Source organism: Myotis nattereri (genome assembly GCF_964212035.1).
Source record: "Myotis nattereri genome assembly, chromosome: 10".
NCBI lineage: Eukaryota > Metazoa > Chordata > Mammalia > Chiroptera > Vespertilionidae > Myotis > Myotis nattereri.
Window position 1 is genome coordinate 65765842 of NC_138085.1, and position 18414 is coordinate 65784255.

Below are 18414 nucleotides of genomic sequence, written 5' to 3' on the forward strand. Positions count from 1 at the left end.
ATAAGAAATAAGGAAAAGCTTGAGTTAAAATGTTAACACATAACTTGATTTTCCATTCCTGAGGGTTCTCCAAGTTTGGTTGTATTTAAGTCAATAAGATGCGGTTGCAGTTTGGATCTACAGGAAGCAGACCAGGAGACAGAGTTTAGCATTCAGGATGTGTATTAGGGAGTGCCCCTGGGACAAACCCCCGAGGGAGGAGGCGGGAGGAACACACTGAGCTGAGAGTAAGTGTAGTGGGGAAGGGGGCCCCTCGCCACAGCCTCACCTAGCCCCATAGGGAGCCCAGGAGCTGAAATCGCCTGGCAGAGTTGCCCCACAGTGAGTCAGAATTGCTGGAGCTTTATACCCCCACTTCAATGGGGTACTTCCTGCAAGCAGCTCTCTGCAGCCAAAGGACTTGACAGCTAGAGGCTGTCTGCCAAGAACACTAACAGCAGGAACAGTCCCTCCCTGAAGGGGGATCTAAGCAGTGCATTCCTGTATCCACCACTAATGCATTTGTATAATGTATCTTGAACAGATCTAAAACATTTTGCATAAGAAGCTGATGTTAGTAAATGGTGTTTTACACATGTGGGCTTTCCTGACAACTTGCTGTAAATCTACAAACCCAATACAGCTCTCTATTTATGTATCCCTGCTTTCTTTATTCATATCTTTTCTTGCGCCTTATATACTAAATGTCCTTCTCCCCTTTCCTTCACTCATTCTTCTCCCCCCCCCCCCCCGCCCCATCTGGAAACTGTCAGAAATTCCTGGTATCTACTTTTTTTTTTTTTTAATATCTGCTATTTTTTTTCATTACTGCAAGTTTTCCACTCTTTAGACTCTTCCTGTAGCAGATAACCCATGACTATTACATTTAATTAAACAATTTGAGGCTGTTTTTCATCATTGCAAAAAATTTTGTTTATGCAAGGATAGCCCTAGTCACAGGTGGAGTCATTATCGTTTTTATTATAGTATAAACTCTATCCTGTTGGTTTGAAGCACATTAAGAACCCAACTGCTAAAAAAGATCTTCCCCATGCAGTTGCCTTGGCAGGATTTTCATGCACTTGGTCCCACCTGTAAAGTGACACCAATGGGCTAAAGCTTTCATGACCAGAAACTTCTGTTAAAACAAAAGTTCTCAAAATGTGACCCAGGGGCCCCCAGGGATTCTCCAAGACCCTTTTAGATGTCTGCAAGGTCAACTCAATTTTTATCATAATACCAAAGCAAGATTTCCCTTTTCTCACTGTATTAAGTTTGCACTAATATTGCAAAAGCAATGGCGGGTAAAACTCTCACATCTTGGCACTTACCAAGACAGGACACAAAAAGCTGTACTATTACAAAAAACAAAACTGTACTTGTAGTCATTGTATTCTTCACTGCCCTGCATGGCAAAGAAAAAGAGAGACAGAGAAAGAGGGAAAGAGGAAGAGAGAGAGAGAGAGAGAGAGAGAGAGAGAGAGAGAGAGGACAGTATGATAAAAGAAAAGAAAAAGAACTAGTCTCACTTAAGAATATCATCGATGAAACAATAAAAATTGTGGTTATTATTAAATTTCAACTTTTGAGTACATTACATGTCTTTTTAACAGCTTTTTTGAGATATAATTAAACTTCATTAAACTGAACATATTTAAAGTATACAACCTGATGGGTTTTAACATGTTTACAACATAAAACCGTCAGCACAATCAAGAGATTGAAAATATCCATTTCTTACCCATGGGTTATTTAAATTGTGTTATTTAGTTTCCAAATCCTTATTTAGTTAAGGATTGCCCTGATATCTTTTTGTTATTGATTTCAAATTTAATTCTGTCATGGTCAGGGAACAGACTTGGTATGAATGAATCCTTAAAAATTTTTTTGAGAACTGTTTTATAGCCCAGAATATGACCCATCTTGGTAAATATTCCTTCTGTACATGAAAAAGGTGTGTATTCTTCTGTTATTGGATAGAATGCTTTATAAATGTCATTTAGATCTAGGTATTTGGTAATGTTCCCCAAATCCATCATATAATAACGGATTTTCTTTCTACCTGTCCTATTGATTACTATGAGAGTGGTGTTAAAATCTCTGACTATAATTGTGGATTTGCCTATTTCTTTTGGTTCTATTAATTTTTACATAATGTATGTCTAAGCCTTCTTATTAAGTGCATAAATGTTTATGATTATAATTTCTTTTTGACACTTTTACCTCTTTATCATTATGAAGTAAACCTCTGTATACTTGGTAATATTCTTTGCTCTGAAATTTACTTTTTTTCTATTCTTAATATAGCCATTTAACTTTTTTTAAATTAGCCTTAGCAAGGTATATTTTTTCCATCCTTTTTACTTTTAAACTGTTTTCTTATAATACATACAAAGTAGGTTTTTTGCCTGGCCAGTGTAGCTCATTGGTTCAGCATATGATCGAGAAGGTCAATATTCGATTTTGGGTCAGGGTACATGCCCGGGGTTGCGGGCTCCATCCCCAGTGTGGGGCATGCAGGAGGCAGTCAATAGATGATCAATGATTCTCTCTCATCACTGATGTTTTTCTCTCCCTCCCTCTCCCTTCCTCTCTGAAATCAATAAAAATATACTTTTAAAAAATAAAGATTTTGCTCGAATGTCTTGTTGCTTACTTTGTTTCTGGTAAGAAATTGACTGTCATCCTAGTCTTTGTTCCTCTGCATGCAATGTGCCTCAGTCTGTCTTAAGATTTTTCTTTTTATCACAGTTTTTAAGCAATTTGACTACGATGTGCCTTGGTAGGGTTTTTTGTTTGTTTCTTTACATTCTTTTGCTTGGTGTTCATAAAGTTTCTTGGATCCGTGGGTTTTAAGTTTTCATCAAATTTGGAAAAATTTTGCCATTATTTCTTCAAATTTTTATTCCCCTTCCTTGAGGGATTCCAATTATATATAAACTAGAGGACCAGTGCACAACATTCGTGCACTGGGCGTGGGGGTGGGGTCCCTCAGCCCGGCCTGGGACCCCTCGGGGATGTCTGACTCCCCATGGCTCTAAGCTGGCAGGCAGACATCCCCCGAGGGGTTCTTAGCACTGCCGCGGAGGTGGGAGAAGCTCCCACTATCACCGCTGTGCTCCCCAGCAGTGAGCCCAGCTTTTAGCTGAGCAGCACAGCCCCTATGAGAGTGCACTGACCACCAGGGGGCAGCTTGTGCATTGAGCATCTGCCCCCAGTCATCAGTGCGTGTCATAGTGACCAGTCATTCCGCTGTTCGGTCTATTTGCATATTAGTCTTTTATTATATAGGACTAGAGGCCCGGTGCATGGATTTGTGCACCGGTGGGGCCTGGCCTGTGCCCTCTCACAAACCAGGACCCCTTGGAGGATGTTGGAGACCTGGTGCATGGATTCGGCCCAATCCCCACAGGCCAGGCCAAGGGATCCCACCGGTGCACAAATCTGTATACCAGGCCTCTAATATGCATGTAAGATCTTTGGTTGATCTCTTCCCACCCTCCCCTCTCCCCACTTCCCTCTGAGATTCATCAGTCTGTTCCATTTTTCCATGCCCATGCATTGAGCATCTGCCCCCTGGTGGTCAGTGTGCATAATAGCTACTGGTTGAACAAACAGTTGCTTAGGCTTTTATATATATAAAGTTCTTTGAAGTTTTCCTACAGGTCACTAGTGCTATATTTTTTCTACTTTTTATTTGTCTATTTTATTTGTCTAGTTTATATTTCTACATCTTCAAGTTCACTAGTCTTTCATTGGCAGTGTCTAATCTGTTGTTAACTCCATCCAGTGTTCTTTTTGTCCCAGACATTGCTTTTTTGCCTCCTCTAGATGTTTAATTTGGATTTTTTCTTCATTCCATCTGTGTCTCTCCTTAACATGCTCAACCTTTTCTCTACCTTTGAATATATGGAATATAATTATGACAGCTGTTTTACTATTCTTATCTAATTTATCATCTGTGCCATTTGTTTCTTTTTGTTTTCGTGTGTGTGTGTGTGTGTGTGTGTGTGTGTTTCTTTAATTTTTCTCCTGATTATGGGTTGTATGTTCCCACTTCTTTGCATGGTTGATAATTTTTTTTTTTTATTAGAGACCAGATGTTATGAATTTTACTTTTTTGGGTGCTGGACATACATGTCATTTCCTTAAATATTCTTGATCTTTGTTCTGAGACACAGTCGAGTGGGAAAGAGTTCGATCCTGTGGAGGCTTGTTTCTAAATTTTGTTAGGCTGGAACAGAGCAGCCTGCAATCTGGGTGTAATTTGACCCCCAATGAAACAATACTCTGGGTATTCTACTTTTTTGCCCCTTGTATTTTGAAATTTTTCCATTCTGGTGGAAACACAAAATACTCTTGACCCTGTCTGAGCTCTCGGGCTTGTTATGTCTGCTCCTTTTGGGCAGTTTATTCTTCCAACTTGCGTAGTTTCTTCATATGCATAGGCAGATCCATCCTCAGCTGAAGTCTTATGAAGATATCTTTACTGCTCTCTGAAGCGCTCCCTACATAAAGCTTGTCTTCTCTCCTCCCACATTCTGTCCTGCAAATTATAGCTACTTGGCCTTCCCATATTCTCAAGTCTGTCATTTCATCTCACAGAGATCCCCTGGCTTTGTTTGGATTCCTGCCTCCACAGCATCCTGGAAATTCTCTCTATACAGCCATAGGGGGAAAGTCCAGCTCATGACTTTCTTTTTCCTTCTTTCATTGCTCTCCTGGAATGCCTATTTTCCAATATTTGAATATTATTGTTAATTTTTTTTAAGATGGGATGACAAATCCAGCCTGTTACTCCATCTTGACTGGAAGCAGAAGTTGAGAGTACCTCTTACTATTCTTCATGACAACCTGCGAGGTACAAATAAAGTACTTCTGCTACATACTGGACAGCTGTCTCAAGGAAAAGCACCTCAATGTTTGAGATGCATGAAGAGCCATCTGCTTTTATCATAAAATTCTACTCTGCTTGGAAGAATAATTTACTGGTAAGCTGTTGTTATTCAGACTTGTATATTTGGCAGGTATTTGTTTGAAAATGAATAAAGTAATACTTTAAACAATAAAGATTTTTTTAAAAAAAAGAAAGAAAATGAATAAAGTTTGCCAATGCCTTCAAGAATAATAACTGACAGTATTTATAGCCAATGATAGAACTTGGATCTTTCAAGTAAAAATGGGAATTTTAGAAAACTTGTGTCTGCTACCATAAGCTTGACAGTTTCCTGATAGTAACAACTTTTCTGACAAAGTCAATTTTAACAAACGTCATTTTAAAACTACTATATAATGAAATGTTCGACATTTGGAATATCTGCAAAACTCAGTGAACCAACATTTTCCAAATGCTCTATGCCCAATCATAGAGAAAAGATCCATTCAAAGTATAAGGGAGACCAATGCATTTTAATGTCATGGAGTAAAAATTGTTATTTGTATGGTTTCAGATTCCACATTGCAGCAATTTTTTATGACATTGCCATTTGTCATGCTTTGGTTTAATAACAAAAAAAATTATCCAGAATTATCTGAAGAGACTTTAAAATATTCTTTCTTTTTTCTATTACATGTTAGAGTGCGGCCAAATTTTCTTCATATACTTCAACCAAAATAACATACTACAGCAGATTGAATGCATAAAGAAATCCAATTGTTTTCTAATAACTCACACATTAAATTTTTTTAAATGTTCAAAAACGCCAATCCTCTCACAAAATTTTTTCTGTCTTAGAAAATGTAGTGGTTTCATAAGAAAATGTTACTTAAGCCGAAACCGGTTTGGCTCAGTGGATAGAGCGTCGGCCTGCGGACTGGAGGGTCCCAGGTTCGATTCCAGTCAAGGGCGTGTACCTGGGTTGCGGGCACTTCCCCAGTGGGGGATGTGCAGGAGGCAGCTGATTGATGTTTCTCTCTCATCGATGTTTCTAACTCTCTATCTCTCTCCCTTCCTCTCTGTAAAAAATCAATAAAATATATTAAAAAAAAAAAAGAAAATGTTACTTAAAATATACTGATATACAGCTTTTGTTATTTTTAAATATATCCATAATCAAACATATATATAATATCTGGTTTCATTTTCAATACAATAAATATTAATAGACACAATGCACATAAGCAAAAGCTATTTGTGGTCCTGAGAGACCAAAACATGTGAGAACTGCTGTGTTAAACTATTTTACCTAGGAGAGATAATACATGAAGCCAATGGAATCATCTAGAAAGATTTTTGTTTTTGTTTTTAAAAAATGGCTAGGTGCCACCCCTACAGGTTCTGATAAAATTAGGCTCGTGTGTGGTCTGGACATCAGGTTTCCTTAAAATTCCCCAGGTGATTCTAGCAGGACTGAGAACCACTGCATTAATCACATACTCTGAGAAATACATTAACAAAAACCACATAATAGATTAATGATGACATTAATAATCATGTTGTGTAGTAGCTATTTTGTCAGGCCCTGAGGGCAATGGTAAAAAAAGATTGGTAAAGTGGGCCAGCCCTAGACTAATTATGGAGTAGGCAATTTAGATTCAAACCTCCCAACTTTCCCCTCACTTTTTGCCTCTGCAGAAACACCTTGCCATTTTTGTTTCTTTGTTAATCCTCACCTGAGAATATTTTTTCCATTGCTTTTCAAAGACAGTGAAGAGTTCAAAGACAGTGAAGGGAGGGAGGGGAGGGAGAAGGAATGGAAGGAGAGGGGGAGAGAGGGAGAGAGGGAGAAAGGGAGAAGGGGAGGGAGGGAGGGAGGGAGAGAGAGAGAGAGAGAGAGAAGCATCAATGTTAAGAGAGACATCAACTGGCTGCCTCCCACACATGCTAGACAAGGAGCAGGGAGCGAACCCACAACCCAAGCACATGCCCTAAACTTGGAATAGAACTTGTGACCCTTTGGTGCTCAGGCCAATGCTCTAACCATCAAGCAACACTGCCTTTTGTGCCTTTAATAGCCATGGAGAATATAAAGCAGCCCACATTATATCCCTGCCCAAATCCATCCACCACTGCTTTCAATAATGGAATGAAAATGTCTGCCAAAAAAACAAGTTTGCTTCTGCAATACAGAGTCAGACTTTTGCTGTTCCCTAGAAATCTCAGGAATCCAGATTTCCTGTAAATCTTCCCAACTCCTTTCACCACAGATCAGAGGTCAAGGTGGCAATAAAACTTAGGGAAGAAAATCTCTTTCCCCTGGTTTTCTGGCCCTCTCCCTCCCCAGCCCTTTAGGATAGCAGTTCATGCTCCTCTGAAAACAGGGAGAACACACTTCATAAACCCGGATTCCTTTTCCCAACACGAATCCTGCCCCCAAGCAAAATTCCTTTCATTCTTTTACTGTGTCCTGGTTTTTTAAAATTGATTTTTCTCTGTGGGCTCTGAAAAAGAAAAGGCTTCAAAATCCAAAAAAAAAAATGAATTTTACTTCACTCTAAGAGAGGAGATGAGAATCAAAAAAGGGGAAGCAAAGAGAAATTTCATCTCCTTACAACTCAATGAAGATACCAAAACTGACTGCAATGTGAAGTTTCAGTCAATTGATTGTTAGCAAGCATAGATAAACATATAGTGTATGTATCTATATTTATAGATACATTTCAACTTTTTATTCAAAAAATTGTCTATAATAAACTTACTTTGCATCTTACAGGATCAGGTAGGTGACAAGGCACCAATTTCTGCACTATATTAATGATAGTCTATGAAAGACAAAAAGCTGTTAGCTCAAGAACTTGTTTCCACTTGAAGTGACTGGCTACATTTTTATGGTGTTAAGTTAAAAATATGATCAAGGATGTTAGGTGTGTCAATAATACGTTTTTAAAGGACCTCTAATTCTATAAATTAGGATGATGAGAGATATTATCATCTTCATTGTTAATAAGAAAATTAAAGCACAGGGAAGTTAAGTAACCTGCCCAGGGGCATGGAAAGCCAGTTAGTTCCAGGGCAGCCAGTGCACTTGTACTCTAACCTACAGGTTTTTCCACTTTCAAAGGAGAACATTTCAGTAGTCGGTAAAATCCAACGTTTACTGTGCCAAGGTGAACTTTTGCTGAATGTAAAGCCAGACACCCATGAAATTATTTTATTTCCAAGTTATAAGCAGAATAAGCATTTGGTGTTGCTTTCTCTCCTTCAATCAGATATCTAATGCCATATTTATTAGAAGGGGAAAAGGTGAACTTTTCAAAAAGAGTCAATACTAAACTGTAAGTTAATATGATTTAAGTCATGGCTGAGGCCCTTCGTTGTCTTTTGTTTTGGGGGTCACTTATGGATTTTCAAAGATATTCTATTCTATTTATCTATTTTAATGATATAAAGTTGTGAGGTTTTTCTACTGATCAGGCTACACAGACTGTAATCAGATTTAACTATAAAAGTACTCTTTTTCTCAATTTTGTCATCTTGATACAGTATTAATTGTGATGGTTAATTAGGCCCTTTCTGACTCTTCATGAAAGGACAACTGTTCCAAGAATAATTTTCAAGTCATACTAAAAAAATAAAGCTTGTTTTTAAGATTCAGGTGAGGCACGGCAGCCTCAAATAAAAGAGGAAGAAGAACTCTAAAATCTCTTTCCACAGGATTCAAAAATAGAATGTTAAAAAGCAAATAAAAATGACACAAATTCACAGAAAATAGCAACAGTCATTTAAAAAACAATTTGACTATGCCACACATAGCTATTAATAATAGAAAGTTGCAACACACTATCATAACCCAAATTCTGCCTTAAACCACATATGTTCATATATATTTATTTTTGGTTAAAATTAGAATGAATTTATGCTGTTTGTTTTATTTATATATCTGAAAATATTAGCATAGTATTTCAAGCGTTTTAGGACTTCTAAAACAATACAGACTGTGGTCATAAAAAATCCTTTCTGCCCAATGGTCTGTATTTACATCATTATCCAGACTATAATAAATTAAATGGACTTATCCACCTTCAATTTTAATGTTTGAAAAAGCATTTCAACAGAGCTGAGCATCAGCACCAGGCCAAGAGTGTACCTAAATTTCCCTTAAAAAGAAGCTAAATTACTCAGCATACAATTTTAGTGAGACTAATCCCCTTCTGTCACTGGCCAATCCATGATCTTTTGTGGGTTTTACTCAGTAAATCACATACCTATTATGGGGAACACTAAAGTTTGAATTTAGAGACCTGTAAGAAAGCAAATGATATTAATTTACTTTCATGATGTATCTGTTTAGTTCTCCAAGAAAATCCTTCTAACAGATTAAGATTAAATATATACTTCAAATTAAGAAGAAACAAAATTGTAATTTTAGAAAAGTGAGCTGGGAGAAAATTTCATAAACAAATGAAGTGCCCATAGATAAACTGTGCATCATTTTTTTAATTTTTCTTTTTTTAGTAAGATATATTTTTATTGCTTTCAGAGAGGAAGGGAGAGGGGGAGAGAGACAGAAAAATCAATGATGAGAGAGAATCATTGATCGACTGCTTCCTGCATGCCCTACACAGGGGATAAAGCCCACAACCTGGACATGTGCCCCGACGGGGAATCGAACCATGACCTCCTGGTTCATAGGTCAACGCTCAACCACTGAGCCATGCTGGCCAGGCTAAACTATGCATCTTCATTCCACATTGAGGCAAACCGGTCTCCTTCTTTAAATTCTACTTAGATTACAGAAAATGAACACCAATCAGAAAACAAGCGAATGGCTTATGACATTCAGGACAATACAGGATACAGTATAATTATTGCTCAGGCCTTTTAGAGACCAAAACTGTGAGAGAAACATGGCATAGTGGTTAGATAACAGCCTAATTATGCACATCTCTGTGTGTTAGTATTTCATATGTTTATCAAATTATGCAGCTAGTTACATAATGATGATGATTTTACAGTGCGCACACACATATCTTTAGCATATACTTTAATTTGTAAAAGACTTTGAAAGTATAATCTTTACAAGAGTAGGGAACTGGCAGTATACTACATTTTCAATAAAATACTGAATGTCTGAAAACAAATACATTATGATTACTTAAAGGAGTGCCTGACAAAAATATAAAGAGTATCTGATGCATCATAGTATGTAATAGTACAGCCTAACCAATAATAACAGGTACACAATGATCTTCCATGAACCCTGCTACCTTCTTTCATTATTGTCCTCTTGCCCTTTGCTTGCATTTTAATGTAGCTAACACCATTAGTTCTCAAGTGCCAGTTCCATATTAATGCCTGTTCAGGACTATGTTTTCTCAGTCTGTTACAAAATGAGAAAATTAAGAAAAAAATGTGTTTTATTATTAATAAGGTAATTGTATTTAATAAAAAAAAAAAGCTAATCTTCATTCTTATATTTTTCCTTCATACTTGAGGTTGCATTTTTTAAAAAAATATATCTTATTGATTTTTTACAGAGAGGAAGGGAGAGTGATAGAGTTAGAAACATCGATGAGAGAGAAACATCGATCAGCTGCCTCCTGCACACCTCCTACTGGGGATGTGCCCGCAACCAAGGTACATGCCCCTGAGCAGAATCGAACCTGGGACCTTTCAGTCCGCAGGCCGATGCTCTATCCACTGAGCCAAACCGGTTACGGCTGATGTTGCATTTTAAAAATTATATAACAATTTCTAAATTAACTTAATAAATCTTGAGTTTGTTTTTTTATTGTCTTGCTCAGCTTTTGTTCAATTATGGTAAAATAGACATAACAAAATTTATCATCTTAACCATTTTACGAGTACAGTTCAGTGGCATTTAACATATTCATATTGTTGCACAACCATCACCACCATCCATATCGAGAACTCTTTACCCATTAAATAATGACTTCCCATTCCCTCCTCCTTCCAGCCTTTGGCAAATGCCATTCTACGTTCTGTCTCTCCATATTTATCTAGGTACCTCACGTAAATGGAATCATACAGTATTTGTCTTTTTGTGACTGGCTTATTTCATTTAGCATGATGTCCTCAAGATGCTTTCATGTTGTATAAGAACTTCCTTCCTTTTAAAAACTGAATAGTATTCCATTATATGTATACACTACATTTTGCTTATTCACTCGTCTAATGGACATCTGGTTGGCTTATGCTGCTATGAACATGGGTGTACACATATCTTTTCAAGACCTTGCTTTCAATTCATTTGGATATATACCCAAAAGTATAATTGATGAATCATATGATAACCCTATTTTCAATTTTTGAGGAACAGCTATACTGTTTTTTCACAGCAGCTGCACCATTTTACATTTCTATCAACAGTGCATAAGGATCCCAACTTTTCCAAATTCCTGCCAACACTTGATGGGTAGGAGGTAGCATCTCACGGTAGTTTTTATTTGCATTTCCCTAATGATTAGTGGTTTTGAACTCTTGCTTTATTTTAATGTTCTTAATCAGCACAACAAGAAGTTGACAACTCTGTCTCCAATTTTTTGTAAATGTACTCGTCATTGAAATCTGAAAATCTGAGAACTACCAGTGTATTCTCTGTATCTTCCTCATCCATTTACCTCTTCAATTCACTTGTTTGCCTTTGGCCGTCAGTCTTCTCCTGACACCTTTCACCAGAGTCAACAAATCATTACCTTATCATTGCCAAATAGAACGGACCTTCTTTAGTATTCACATGATTACTGAAAAGCGCAGGGGCTCTGGAGTCAAACACAGACTCCTGCATCCTCAGCATAACACACCGCCACGGAATGTAATTCCTGCCCCCCGTCTTCCTGCAGGGTCATGTCATCCTTTTCCATAGTTTCGTTCTCCACCCTCCGCAATGACTCCCAAATCTCTGGTATCCAACCATGCCAGCGGCAGACTAAGACTGGGAAAGGCGCTTTTCAGGGGATGTCAGGATGAATTAGATATGACTCCTGCTCTCTTACAGTTTAGTAAGAGAGAGATTAGGGTAAAGATGTGTCACAGGTGCTATGGAAGAAAGGAATGGTTACTCCCATCAGGCCTGAAGTAGACAGGAAAGGCATCCCAGAAGACTACTGGAACGGAATGAGGCTTTGAAATGTTTACCAGGTGGAAAAGGGGGAGACAGGTGTTGCATGAACAAAAGTCCACCACTGCCTGACGTCCTAGATACATGAAGAATGGGGGTGAGCAATATGAGAAAGCAGGAAGGGGCCCATGGAAGGGGGCATGCCGTGCTCTAAAGTTAGCACAAGAAAGACACTGGTGAGCAACTGAAGGATTTTTTTTAAATATATTTTATTGGTTTTTTACAGAGAGTAAGGGAAAGAGAGAGAGAGTAACATCGATGAGAGAGAACATCAATCAACTGCCTCCTGCACCCTCCCCACTGGGGATGTGCCCGCAGCCAAGGTACATGCCCTTGACTGGAATCGAACCTGGGACCCTTGAGTCTGCAGGCTGACGCTCTATCCACTGAGCCAAACCGGTCAGGGCAGCAGCTGAAGGAGTTGAGGCTCAGGGAATCAGGATCGATTCCGCATCTTGGAAATATTGCTCTGGCGGCAGAGTACAGAGTGGGTTAAAGAAGAGAAGATTCGAGGCAGGGACGTCTCTTCGACCCTTTCAGTAGATCAGGTGAGAGTTAAAGAAAGGCCTGAACTACGATGGTGATAGTGGAAAAGAAGGAAGGGCATACAACACAGGAAACATGATTGTATGAAATTGGTGGGGTTTAGCCACCGATTAGATTTGGAGAAAAGAGAAAAGGAATTTAGGCTGACTAAGAAGTTTCTGTCTTGGATGACTAAACAGACGGTGGTACTATGTGCTCAGACTGGAAACATGTAGAGGAAGAAGAGGAGTTCAGTTAGGGACACGTTGAATTTGTGATCTTTCTCTGGGACATTCAGGTGGTTACAGAACGAGATCAAAGGATATTTTTCCATTGATCTTTTTTTTTTTTTAAGAGAGATAGGCAGGAGGTGGGGGCTAGAGATACAGATTTGTAAGACGGAAGTTGCAGCCATATGGAGCAGATGCAGCAGATGCCCTGCCAGTATCCCCTCCACACGCACCATTCAGGTGAGGGCTTCTAACTGCAAACACTCGTGTGACTCTGTTGGGAGCCCACTGGGTGGGCTGGCCAACTCAGGGGGTAATGAGGAGTGACTGCTGTAGGGCCTGGGATTGCTTTTGGTGGTAATAAGAATATTCTCAAATTCGATGGTGTGATATTGCATAACTCTATAAATGTACTAAAACCCAGTAAAATGCACACGTTTAAAGAGTGGATTTTATGGTTTATAAATTACATCTTAATTTTTTTAAATTGTGAAGAAAAAAACCCAATGGCTCAGCCTAACTGAACTGCTTAGTTCACAGATGTGCCCATGTTTTCACACCTATGTGCCTTTGCTCACTGTTGCTTTCAACTAGAATTTTCTTTTTTTCTCCCCCCCCCCCATTCCTCTCCCCATATTTCCAAATCCTACTCTTTCTTCAAAACCTAGCTAAATTCTCTTTTCCCATGCACTTCCCCTTCCCCAGGTCAGGGGAATGTCTTGTGCTTCTCTAACATCTGCTAGCTATTTATTTTGCTTCCTGCCTTTTTTTTTTTTTTTTTTTTTTACTCTCTTCTCAGTATTAGAGATTTTCACATATCTTGTTTAATGCACTTTAGATTCCTGAGAACAGCTGTTTTACCTGTAGATCTATTAAGTAAGTGCCTTGCACATAGTAGCCTCTCAAAAAACAATTATTGAATCAATACATCAAGGACTGGAAAGTCTCAAAGGGAATCTAGGAAAAAGGACAAACTAAATTAACATCAGTTAGCCTTCAGCTAAACACTTCATCATGATTTAAGGAACTATGAGATAACTTAAAGCCTATGAAGTCAGAATTCTTTCTAAAGATACTTGAGATTTTGAAGTGCATGATCAGAGTACAAATTATAGTAAAATGCTCAGGTCATTCTAGTCTAACTATATTATAAATAAAATCAACATGCCCTGGCCAGGTGGCTCAGTTGGTTGAAGTGTCATCCTGTACATGCAAAGGCTGCTGGTTCCATTCTCGGTCAGGGCACTCACCTAGGCTGCAGGTTTGATCCCCAGTGGTCTCATGTGGCAGGCAGCCGATCAATGTCTCTCTCTCTCTGTCTCTGTCTCTCTCTCCCCTTTCCTCTTTCTCTAAAAATCAATAAAAACATATGCCTGGGTGAGGATTAAAAAAAATTTTTTTAAAAAAAAATATATATATATATAATCAAATGGTAAATTACATAAAGCCACATATAAATGCAAATAAAGAAAAGAGAGGTGTTATGTGGAATTCTAACACACACACATACACAAATCCTTAAGCCTCTAATAGCAGCTTGATTCGTTTAGAAAAGTTGCTTCTAGGAAGAGTAACATCTGTCTCTTTAAGGACCAGGAGAGAAAATGGAAGTCACTAGTGAGACTGGCTGTAAACAGCTCCAATGAGGTCCTGGGAATCCTGCGACAGAGGATATTTGGGGCTGGACTAAAACGTCTGCTGGGAAGTGGAAGGAAGAAAAAGGCAAAGTTAGGTAAAGGCATTCTTAAAAAAAAAAAAAAAAAAGAATAAGGTAAACAACTGAATTTACTTTCAATTTTATAGTGAAAGAATGGCAGGACCATCTGAAGAATAAGGTATAATTAGGTGGAATGAGAGCTACTACTGGATGCGAGACATTTAGCAGCCTCCCATTCCTGAGAATGTTTTTTGAAAAACATAGCTTCAGAGTAGGACTAGGGTTTATAAGATTTTACTTGTCCCATCTTTGATAGAAATTATTTTAAAACCCTCATTTCTTCTTCCCTTTTTTTTTTTTTAATCTTCACCCAAGGATATTTTTCTATTGATTGCTTTTAGAGAGAGGGACGAAGGGGAGTGGGGGGAGGACCAGCCCGCGTGAGAAACATCTATGTGAGAAAGACACTTTGACTGGTTGCCTCCCACCCAGGGATGGAGTCCACAACCCAGGTACATGCCCTTGACCGGGAATCGAACCCGCGACCCTTCCGTCCTCAGGTAACGCTCTAACCACTGAGCCCACCGGCCAGAGCAAAATTCGCACTTATTAACTTTCAATCCTGGGACAGTTATTAAGATGGATGACTTGGTATAAAAAGTAGGGGCCCACTTAACTTTCTTTCTGTTCTCAAAAACTGCCCTCTTGACCTCTGCTTGGGGGTGGGAGGATTGTTGACTGCAGCCCTTCGCTTGTTTCCACACCATTTACTTTGGGGGTAACATTTTGACAAAAGGAGAATCAGGTCGTTTCTGGGACAGCTGCTCGGGCTCTTCTCACATAAACCATCTGTGATTGAACACACGGCGTGTTTTCCTTTTAGATCAGCGGTTCGCAACCTGTGGGTCGCGACCCCTTTGGCGGTCCAACGACCCTTTCACAGGGGTCGCCTAAGACCATCCTGCATATCAGGTATTTACATTACGGTTCATAACAGTAGCAACATTACAGTGATGAAGTAGCAACGAAAACAATTTTATGGTTGGGTCACCACAGGAGGAACTGTATTTAAAGGGCCAGAGGGTTGAGAACCGCTGCCTTAGATGCTCACCCGCACTCCCACCCCCGCCCCACTCACCTGGCACTGCCACCTGGATTCCCGGCCAGGAGAAGCCTGGGTCCGTGACTCCTGACCGCACTTCCCTCGGATGGCCGGGGTGCGCCCTCGAATTTAAAGATGGCCAAGTAGGAACCCCGAAACACATGGCAAGGAGCCACTTCAGTTCCCTCTGCGGTCGGCGGGGGCTCTGGATGCGTCCGCCCGGGTGCCGAGTGCCGGGGGCTCTGCCAGCCGCCCCCGCAGGGCAGCACCGGGGAGGGGAAGGTGGGGAGCTGGGGGAAGGGATCTCAGGTGGAAACTGCGCTCGGCTCTGCACCCCTTCCGCGGCCCCCGTCCCAGCCGGCCCCTCTCGCCCCCTCCCCCCCAACACCATCGCCTGGAGAGAAAGAGACCGCTCGGCAGCCACGCCGGGCACCCCGCGCAGCGCGCCCCGCTCCCCGCGCTCCCGGACGCGCCCCGGCTTCGGAGGGGGCGGCACGAGCCCGAGGAACCCAGGGTCCCGCCGCCCCCGCGCGCGGGGTGAGGACCGTGAGTGTCGCCCACGCGCGGCTACCACCCGCTCGTGCTCACCGGGAAACTACAGCTCCCGGCAGGCCCCGCGCCGGCCGCGCGCCCCCGCCCCTCGCGCGCCCCCGCCCCGCACGCCCGGGCCCCCCGCCCTCGGGCCTCAGGACGGGACGGGGAGGAGGGAGGAGGGAGGTGGGAGGAGGGAGGAGGCGGGAGGAAGGGGCGCCTGCGGCGGGCGGGATCCTGCGAGGCGCGTGAAGCCTCGCTGGCGCCTCGTCCGAGACCCGAGCGCGGGCGGGCGGGCGCGGAGTTTCTCACGGACGGCCGAGCCCTCCTCTGTAAGTAGTCGCCCCGGGGAGCGCGCAGCCGACACCGAAAAAGTTAGCGCGCCGCGGCCGCCGCTTTGTTCTCGGGGCCCGTCGGGCGAGGGCGGCCCCTCCCCCACCCCCTCCCCCGCACGCGGCGGCGGTGGCGGCGGTGGCGGTGGCGGCGGCGGCGGGACTGGGACCCCGCGCGGGGCTGGGCGGCGGCCGCGGGCTGGGCGGGAAGTTGGCGGCGCGCGCGGCGGGGGGCGGGCGGGGGGCGCCGCGGCGATGGGGGCGCCGGCGCGGCCGCCAGATGGGGCCAAGTTCCGGCGTGGGCGCCCAGGCCACCAGGGACTCGCGCTCCGTGGGCGACCGCCGCGTCCGGCCCCTCGGTCAGGATCCGGCGGTCCTGGGTTCTTCAGACCAGCTCCCGACGCCAGAGCAGCGGCGGCGGCGGCGGCCGGGCTCCGGGATTTTGGATGAGCCTTTTCCTTCTCTTTTCATCACTTTGCCGTGTCCCCGTCTCCAGGGGGTGAGGACGTGGTGTCTGGAGACCGGGAGCCCCCACCCCAGTTTCCTGACGCCGTTTATAAGTTTTGTGCAAGTTGCAGCGTTGCTCCGAGTTGTTCACCCCCCCGGGGAGGTTTTTCTTAAGATGAAACCCAGAGGAGTGCAACTGTGTCTTGGAGCAATAAAAACAACCCACGCCACTCGGTTGCCTGTTGGATATTCTGTTTGAAGTCATCGCAGTCAGAAGCGTGGGCCCCGCCGGCTGCAGGCACGACTAGACACCGAGCGGCAGGCGTGTGTGCGACCTGCAGACTTTTCCACGCACAGATTGGTGGCTTGGACGTAGCTGCCTCTCGGCCACACCCATCCCCACAGGAAATCCCGCTATCGGTGTCATCTTTGATTAGAAAGGATAAGTTACACCCTGCACCACTATTCTGTACGAGCCAGCCTGGATGAGCTCTAAGATGTCACAAATGAAACAGAAACTTTTCAGTGCCTTCGTTTGTGCCTCGAAAAATGTTACTACTGCGTTACTCTTACACGTGCTGAATGCTGACGACCTTCCTTTTACAGTTTTAGCGACTGGTTTTGCTTCGATCTCACTTTCCGACTTCTGATGCAGTGAGGGCTGGCAATTATCTGTGGATTTGCTGCTAAAGGCATCCATAAGGTACCCTACCCAGGTCTCGGCCAGTTTTACTTTATAACGGAACCTTTTCCTACTCCCCTGTTAGGATCTGGATTGAGAGCAAATGTGCCCCAGAAGCCTTCATGTTGCTAGGCTTTGCTTCGGTAGGTAATATAGATGTGGTAAGTCTGTCTGATCAGATGAGCTTGGGATATTTGGCAAGCCAGTTTCCACCCGAGGCTCAATCATTTGGTATATAGATAGCATTTAACTTTTTAGGTGATTCAGATTCAGGAATGTTGACCGGTTTATATCTTGAAACTAATTTTTTAGGCATCCCAGGTAGTGAGTCTTTTAAATATGCAGATTTTACTAGCTTTCAGTTTCATCAGGTGACCTCTTTAAAATAGAAATTTCTCTCTCACTGGATTGTTTTTCATGTAAACACTGCCGCGCTCAAAAAAAAAAAAAAAAGCTTAATCAAGTTTTGGGGCATTAAATTTTAAAAATTATATAAGTATTGAAAAAAACACATTCATTTAAATGAATAGTAATAGTGGTCATTTAAATGCACTTTCTTGAGGGGCTTTTTTCTTATTTTTAAAAGGACATTTAAAGTTGGTGTAAACATCATGTTGGAGTTATTGCTCTTTTTTAAAAGAGACTGCTTTTACAGCACTTGAAATATGGGGAAATTATTTGCTAATACAAGTTTTAATTTGGTTTAATAATAGTCATACTTATGATCCACTATTTTCTGTACTGATAATACTTTGAGTCTCTCCCATTATGTAATTCAAATTGAACTTGTGTGTGTGCCTCTTTGGAGCAATTATCTCATTAGTGGAAAAAAAAATTTTTAAGGTAATGTACTTGGGAGATGTTTGAATTTTAATTTCAGTATAGAAAAAAGTTTTCTCCACTCACATG

General features: G+C 41.8%; 1 protein-coding gene across 1 annotated transcript in view; it reads left to right on the plus strand.

The window, feature by feature from the left end:
- The first annotated feature begins 16200 nt into the window (after positions 1-16200).
- Positions 16201-18414, plus strand: part of PRKD3 (protein kinase D3) — a 67394-nt gene continuing 65180 nt past the window's right edge. Inside the window, exon 1 of the mRNA XM_081100962.1 lies at positions 16201-16376. The gene's annotated coding sequence lies outside the window, so the exon portion shown is untranslated. The remainder of the gene's footprint in view (positions 16377-18414) is intronic.